The 8,832-nt window shown below is 42.0% G+C and overlaps 1 non-coding gene across 1 annotated transcript; it reads right to left on the reverse strand.

Moving 5' to 3' along the window:
- Positions 1 to 7,673: 7,673 nt before the first annotated feature.
- LOC120107967 lies at positions 7,674 to 7,779 on the reverse strand. The gene has a single exon (XR_005509540.1). It is a non-coding gene; the product is annotated as a small nucleolar RNA R71 (small nucleolar RNA).
- Between the last annotated feature and the right edge of the window lie 1,053 nt (positions 7,780 to 8,832).

The raw sequence follows: 8,832 nt of genomic DNA on the forward strand, positions 1-8,832 counted from the left end.
AGCTTATGCGTAGGAATAGCGGCCACGAGCTGATGCGTGGGATAGCCTCCACGGGCTTACGCGTGGGATAGCCTCTACGAGCTTATGCGTAGGATAGCCTCCACGAGCTTACGCATGGGATAGCTGCCACGAGCTTATGCGTGGGATTTGTGCAGTCTTGGACTGGGACATGATCTTGGTTAGTCCAACGCCAGAAATGAAAAGTTTGAAAATTTTGGAATTTGAGTAATACGGAAATGGATCACATAATGTGAAAAAGGATTTGTGTATATGTATTGATTACATACATTTGTTGTTTGTTGAGCTTTTGAAATGATGAAATGATATATATATTTTGATACTTGATTATTTTATGATTTGTTGTGTATGGCTGTTGGGATTCTTACTGGGCTGGAAAAGCTCATACTACACTTTCATTTTTTTTTCAGAGGCACTGGATTCGTAGAATCTGTCGGATGGGGACAAGAAGTGAGCTCGATCTGGAGTCAGACTGCTAGATAGTTAGAAGTCAATTTATCTTTTATTTATGAACATTTGAAGATCTTGTAATTGAACCGATTGTTTATTTGGATATTTCGGATTTGTCAATTTGAATTAATTAATTAGTTGTGGATTTATTGAATTGTTGTTTATCTTAGGCCTTGCATGATCTTTAGGGCACTGCTCTAGGGCTCATGCGGCCGGTCGCGTGCCGGACCCGGGTGATGGGTTCGGGGCGTGACAGAGTGGTATCAGAGCTTAAGGTTAAGGTATCCTAAGGTTTAGGTTCAGGTAAGTGTGAGTGGAGAATTATGATAGAAAAACTATCAGAGATTTGGTTTATAATCACTTGAGATTGTAACAAGAATGATATTATAATCTAAGGTTTAAGACCACTAGGGACTGTGGCTTTAGTGGCATTAAAGTTTGAGGTTTAAGATTATTGAAAAATGTGACCAGTTGGAATCTGAGCATATGTTTAAGATCACTAGGGATCGTGATAGAAATATATCATAGCTTAAGGTTATGATCCCTTAGGACATGACAATTAAATTCAATGCTTCAGCTGTAAGATCACTGGGCATTGTGATAAAATGTATGCATCGGTTTGGTTTTCGATGCATACGGAGGGAAAGTATAAATTGTCTTTGATCATGATAAGAGAGGTTTGACCTAAGATAAGTGTAGGTCAACAATGGCATATCGAGTATACCATGTTCAGATATTATTTAAATGATTTGAAAGTTCAAATTTGATGTGGGTTTTGATGTGATCATACTTTTGGTTTTGCTGCTAATTATTAGAGTGGGATTTGTACGTTGATTTAGTATTGGAGTAAGCTAAGGAGATTTCATAATATTGAAAGGAACGTTCTTCGAAGTTGAAAATGTATGTGGATTATATCTGGTGTTGGCATGTTGGATATTGCAAATAGGTCTATTTCCTATGGATGTATTTGATTATTTTGAGGCCATAGAGTATGCATATTGATGGGAGAATTCTAATTATTTGAATTCTCATGTTTGGATTGGGCTACTGGATTTTACTTATAATTGTAGAAGACTATTTGATGTGTTAATTTAAAACTCAAGCCTAGGTTTAAGATTTGAGCAGGGATCTTTTGTCGTTGTTGATGAAGCCACTAATAAATGTCATATTGAGTAGAGACTTCGGTCATGAGATGCTTACATGAATTATCATATATAACATTGTTAATGGATGTTAAGAATCTTGGTGAAGGAAGATCTGGAGATCGATCGAGTTAAATTCTAGTGTATTGGCTCAATGACTTCTAAACCATTGAATTTGAAGTAAATCTTTTGGAAAGAAGATCAACGTAGATTGTTTAATCGAATTGCTGAGGAAATCCACGGTTAACTTATTTTAAATTAAACTTAGATATTTCGAATTCTAAAATGGTTGTGAAGATGATGTAGTGACCATAAACTTGATTAATGCCTTGAAGGTTAGTTATGGTTGGTATACTCTGCATAAATTGAGGACAAAGAGATCTGGAGGTTCTGCTCAATTAAAGTTTTGAAATTTGAATTTTCTTACTCCTAGTGCAAAGTGATGTTTTGGTCATAAATCTTTAGAGGCTTTAGAGCAATTAAATGAATTAAATCAGAGTGTGCAGCGGAAGTGTGGTGGTTTGACTTATTTTGAAACTGGTTAAGATCATTAATATTTTGATCTAAAAGACATTATGATGAAATACTTGAGTTAGTTTCGGGAGAATGTTGTTGATTCTATAGATCTCTTATTTGTTGGAATGATGTGGGAGAAAGAAAAGAAAAATGATTATAGAATATTAAGAGCATTTGATACTAAATATTTCTCCTATTTCTGTCAAGCCAATTATGATCTCCGGGCAGAATCAAGAGAAATTAATTTCGTTGGGATATAATTATGACAGTTTAATCCAAGGTTGGGAATTTGGAATTCTTTTGAAGGAGATCAAAAGAACTTAATACGTGTGGTAAATAGAAAGGATCAAGTTTTGAGATGCTGTGATTTTTGTATGTCAAAATCTTGTGAGTAGTTACTCCGAGAGGGAGACTATTTAAGATCTCAGGAATGATATGATGGATGCATATTTTTAAAGTTTGAGGCTTCAAGTAAGTTAATTTCGAGGACGAAATTTTTTTTAAGGGGGAGAGTATGTAATACCCATGAAAAAAAAAAGAAAGAAAAAAGAAAAAAAAAAGAGAGACGGGCCGGCCCGAAAGGACCGGGCCCATCCCTCTTTTTACGATCGTGCCTAGGGCACGATCGTGGATGGAAGAGGAGGAGGGTGCAAAGGGGAGGCGGCGGCGGTGTTGGAGAGGCGATTCGCCGGAGGAGACCGAGCGCCGGAGAAGTTTCGAGATCCGGCCGGCCGCGGAGGGGGGGGAGAAGCCTTCCTTTTTCCTTCGGTAAGACCCTCCACAAGAGAGGATTTTCTCCTCTGATTTTCCACCGGAAAGGCCGCCGGAGTATCCCCCACCGGACCGAGGTAAGCACGGTGCTTTCCCCTTGTGTTTATTTCTCTGGATTTTGGGTGGAGATGGTGGGATTTCGGCCGGCGGATCGTCGGGGAAGAGTCCGAAACAGGGTATCCCTGTTTCGGCTTCTCTCCCCCGAATTTTTGGCCGCCGCCGGCCGCCGGAATGGCCGAGATGCATGGCGGGAAGGGGGTTGATCGGATCTGTGTGAGGGTTGGATATGAGTTCCTAGGGTTTGTTGTGGATGGGGATGGTGAACCGAGGTCTTCTCCTTGTGGTTCCACCTTCTTCCCCTCTTCCTCTCGTCGGTTGGCCGCCAGCCGGCGACGACGGAGAGGTGGCTGCTGTCGGGTGAAGGCCAAGCCACCATGTTCTTCCGTGGATGAAGGGGGAGGGGGAAGGGAGGAAAGAAGTCCATCTGTTGATGTTGGAGGGGGAGGAAAATCATGCCTGTTCTTGGGAGGAAGAAGAAGAAGAGATAGAAGAGGAGATCTCTTCTTCTCTCTTTCCCTTGTCCGGCCACCATCGCCGGCGACTGCAACAGTGGCGGCCGGCGATGGTTCGGCCAGTGGTGTTGTTGGGTTGGGGAAAGGAGAGGGCACAACCACCATGGCTATTGCCCTTGGACCAAAGAGATATGAGAGAGGCTGAGCCACCACCTCGGTGGTTCATCTGTTGATGATGGAGGGGAGGGAAGAAAGAAAGAAAGAAAGAAAGAAAGAAGAAAAAAAAAAGGACCCCTTTGCGGGTTCATGGGAGGAAGAAGAGGAGACCTCTTCTTCCCCTTTCTCTTGGCCGGCCACCATCACCGGCGACTGCAAAAGTGGCGGCCGACGATGGTTCGGCCAGTGGTGGCCGAGGGTCGGGAGGGTGGTGGCCGAGGATTGGGCAGGTGGCGGCTGCTGCCCTTGGGCCAAGAAATGGGGAAGGGGAGATGTATTCCCAACCATGAAGAGAGAGGAGTCATCCATTCTTTTGGTCTCTTCAACGGGACCGATCATCGTCGCGGCGTGGCTGCAGCCACGGCTGGCGACGACGTAGGCTGGTAGTACGGAGTGGGAGTCGGGCCACCCCGACTGCCCTAGATCTGGAGGGATTGAGATGTTTGGGGACCTGGTGATGGACCCCATAGTAGATGTGAATTATGGTTTAGAATATTTAAATATTAAATAATTTAGTTGTGATTTATAATTGATGTTGTAGAGGAAGAGTCGGCGGTGCCAGGAGATTTTGATCAGGGGACTCTGATAAGTGCTGATTAATCTATAATTTAATATTCTTTTTCCAGCACCTATCAATGTTCTTAAACGGATAACTACTTGTTTTACCATGAAATTGAATAAACATTGAATTAAATTTAAATTATGGTAAGAGGTAAATAATTCTTTTCTTAAACCAGATTCTGAACTTGTCTCTCTCTTGATTGCAATCTTTAATGAAAATTACAGAAAAATATATAAGGAGATTGTGTTGACCCGACTAAGGTTATAACTAAATGGGCTTTGGTCCTGATTTGATTGAAAGTTATAATTGTATAAGAAAATATTTGATTAACCCTTTTATTAAGTCACGGTCTGATCTGGTTGAGTCCAATCTGAAGCGGTTTAGTAAGAATTAAATGACATTGGGCTCGAGAACAAGTTCAAGCCAAATCAACGATCATGACCCACCTCAAACCCAAAGTAATTCCCAACCAATTCCTTACCTGCCTTCATATAAAATTTATAAATTTAAAACAAAAAAAAGGAAATTAATGAATATAATAAAATAAATAAAATATGAATAGTGCATCACGGATTCACTGTTCATATGAACAGTGTCCCATGAAAATACTGTTCATATGAACAGTGTTAAAAAAAAAAAAAAAATAAAATAAACAAAACATAAGCACTGTTCATCTTCTTCCCCGCAGTGCATCACGGCCGAGATTCGCTCCTCCCTCCCGTTCCAGCCACGAGTTCCATGCGGTGCAACCACGGATCCGCGTTCTCCACTCTTCCGGATCTCCAGCTCCTCTCAACGTCCCCATCATCCCGCGATCACCGCCCAGCCACGATCGCTCCTCCTCCGCCGCAGCCCGCGCCTCCTTCCTTCCGCACCACGTCTAGCCGTGCAACCATTCCGGATTCAAGACCCCCACCTCCGCATCTTCTTCTGCCCGTTGATCACGATCTCCAGCGCATCCAGATCAGCTCCCTCCCGGCTTCTTCCACTCCTCCCAACGGTTCACAGCAGCATTTCTTCCCCTGTTTCAGCAGCCGGTAATCCAGCTCCTTCCATCGCGCCTCATTGCAGCACCCTCTTCCGGAAACTCCCACACCCGGACGGCAAGCGTGATCCAAGCCGTCTGTGATCAAGACGATGCAGCCAGCGACCGGATCTCCCGCCTCCTCCTCCGCCCGTGACGCATCCGGAGCCAATCCCCCGCCTCCGCCTCGTCCGTTTCTCGCCATCCAGGAGGGATCCTCTTCTGTGATCAGCGCCCAGCGATTCCACGGCCGTTTCGATCCTCAGTCGGCTGCAAGGGGTGGGGAAGTCCTATATAAAGAGCTCGGTGGAGAAGAAAGAAAGGGGGGGGTGGCTCGGTTCGAAAGAAAACAGGGGAACCCCTGTTTCGGTGAAGAAGAAGAAGGAGAAAGCCGAGAGAAAGAAATAAAAAAAGAAGAGAGAGGGGAGGAGAGAGAATAGTTTGTGATATATTGGAAAGAATGGGAGGTGAAGGCTTTCATTTGAAGATGGAAGGACATCCGGCCACCATGCGCGGCTAAACGTCTAGTCTAGGGTTGGATGAAGCCCTAGTAATGTAACAGGGCATTGTAGTTCTTACTCTTTTAATCTTTTTGGAGTTTGTTTAAATTCTCATTCTCAATGAAAAATTATTGTATGATGTTTAAACCTTGAGCATGCCATTTACTATTCATGTTTGCTAAAGTAGTCTAAGATGATCCATGCCTAGGAAGATGAGATGTGCTACACCCTAGATTAGCATACTTAGGTAGACACTTCATGCTATACCGAAGATGGATCTTCCTAAAACTCTTTATGTTTTTATTTTATAAGGCTTGTAGCCAAAATTGCATGCCTCTCCAAAAGATAAGATTAAGAACACAATCCTTGATGCAATGCTATGTGGTGGATTCCAAACCCTAGATCTATTTACTTTGATAAAATTTCAATCCGTACTCATAGTTTGATTTAGTTAAATCAAGTTAGCAAATCCTTCTTTTTGATTTATTTTTAAAAGAAAAATAACTTATTCTTCAATCCCTGTGGACCGACACCCGTAATCACTATCCTACAAGATACGTGCTATTGCGTGGTTTAATTTCAAAATTGAAAGAACCGATCAATTTTTGGCGCCGTTGCCGGGGATTGCTTGCATAGTTATTTTTCCTATCATAAAAAAAAAATTAATTAATTAAAAAAAACTTTCAAAAAAATATATATATATAAAAAAATTATTCTCTATTATTGTTACTTTTCTTATCTCCTTTTTCTCTTCTACTAATTTTTTTTTTTTTTAATTTTTCTTTTGGTCTTATTTGATCCGGAATCGAAGAGGAGATCTGGGCTATCAGAAAGGAATGCTTTGGAGGTTTGCTAAAAAAAAAATTTAAAATTGCTGGGGAAATTTCCTTTGGTAACCTCTAAACTTTTCTTATTTAAATTAATTATTGGTTTGAAATTTTGTGGTGATTGTTTGATTTTAATTATAGCAAAATTGTGAATGCATGCTTGATACACATACACAAATCAATTTGCACATAGTAAGGGCAATCACCCCAACAAGATAAGAGCCGGATTTCATCACCGGACTCTTGCCCAATTTAGGTGAACTCAATCTCACATAGTGTCATCTTTAATTAAAATCAATTAGACGTTGGCCCCTAGGGACATTCGAGCTCAATAGGACGAAGATCACCGAAAGTTGCACCAATTTCGCTCTGTGGCTTAGTTGATGTCTAGGCAAGCTTTGTCCCTATAAGGGAGACAGTTCATCTGTTCGAGGCAAGTGGGTTTTAAGTGGGACCTTTGCGAACGCATCGTGACCCCTCCACTTACCTGGGAGCTTACCTGGTCAACTCGGTTCATTAGACCGGATTGGAGGCTTAGGTGCCCTCTTCAAACCAGTTAGGAGCTGTCTAGTGATTTTAGGACAAATCAAGGACTGATGTGTTTTTCTTTTATTGCATGCTTGATTGATCGAGTACTAGTGTATGCACGGTAGTCGTTCTAGAGTACAAAACCTATTACCTTTTGACCCTGAAATAGAACGAACCCTTAGGAACATTCGAGCTAAGATCAAAACATTAGGATCATCCCCACCTCTTAAGATGGCTGAAGAACAACCCAAACTCCTGAGGGAATACTTTACTCCCACCATTTACACTTCCCCATCTTGCATTCGATTACCTGAGGTAGCAGCTGTACAATATGAAATAAAGTCTAGTGTGATCCAAATGCTCCCATCTTTTTATGGGCTCACCAATGAAGACCCATACAAACATTTAGATGAATTTCTTGAGATTTGCACCACTGTCAAGATTCAGAATTTTACTGATGATGCTCTGAAACTTAGATTATTCCCCTTCTCCCTTAAAGATAGAGCCAAACAATGGCTGAATTCTTTAGAAGCTAACTCAATTCGTTCTTGGGATCAAATGCAACAAGAATTCCTTAAAAAATACTTTCCCATAGGAAGAACGAACCAGTTTAGACGTGCCATTACAAGCTTCTCCCAAACTGAGGGAGAAGAATTTCATGAAACTTGGGAGAGATTTAGGGACCTAATCCGTAAATGCCCTCATCATCAAATACCTAAGTGGCAGCTAGTGCAATGCTTCTATGATGGATTGACTGAACGAAACCGTCATATGATTGATGCTGCATGCGGGGGGACTTTCATGCTTCGAAATGAGCATGAAGCATGGCAATTATTTGAAAATCTTAATGAAAACTCCCTCCACCATGCTTCATGTTCTCGTCAAGCACCCCCGAATTCTCAAAGAAGAGGAACCATTTGTGAAATAAGTAATTCTATGGACCTGTCTAGCAAGGTAGATGCATTGTCCCATAAGATTGACCAACTGATGGTAGGGGGACATGTCATTAGCTCTTCCCAAGCACAAGTGTGTGCTATCTGTTCTAGCCCATCACATTCTATTCATGAGTGCCCCTCAGCACCCCAATTTCCCGAACTCGTACAAGAACATATCAATGCTGCTCAAACACAGCCCAGACCGAGTAATGACCCATTTTCCAATACATATAACCCGGGATGGCGGAATCATCCAAATTTCTCTTGGAGACAGCAAGCTTCGAACTCTGCCCAACCCCACTCTCAAAATTTTCAAAATCCTCAGAATTTTCATCTCTACCGTCCCTCAACTCAATACCCTCCCCCTCCAACCCAAAGAAATACAGCCTTTGAGGAGAAGGTGTTGACTGCCCTTCAAGGTTTGGAGGCAAATACACAACTATTGCACTCTCACACACAATCAATTGCTAAGCTAGAATCCCAAATGGGTCAACTAGCCAATGCATTAAATAAACGAGAGGAAGGTAAGCTTCCAAGTCAACCAATGAGTAATCCAAGAGGACAATACGTGGCTCAAGAAACCCGACTAAATCATGAGCAAGCCAATGCTTTGACTACCCTAAGGAGTGGTCGTATAATAGATAATAAGGTTGGGGAGAGTAACAATAAGGAAGATGAAGAAGAGGAGAGGAATGTTTCACATGAAAACCCAAAACCTTCTTCAGCTAGTCCACCATCTGCCACAACCCACATTCCAAAGGCTCCATTTCCTGAAGCTCTTACTTCACCCTCACCATTTGGCAAAAAGGGAACTTCATTAGAAGAGATGAT

This window comes from Phoenix dactylifera, unplaced genomic scaffold, assembly GCF_009389715.1.
Source record: "Phoenix dactylifera cultivar Barhee BC4 unplaced genomic scaffold, palm_55x_up_171113_PBpolish2nd_filt_p 001094F, whole genome shotgun sequence".
Lineage (NCBI taxonomy): Eukaryota > Viridiplantae > Streptophyta > Magnoliopsida > Arecales > Arecaceae > Phoenix > Phoenix dactylifera.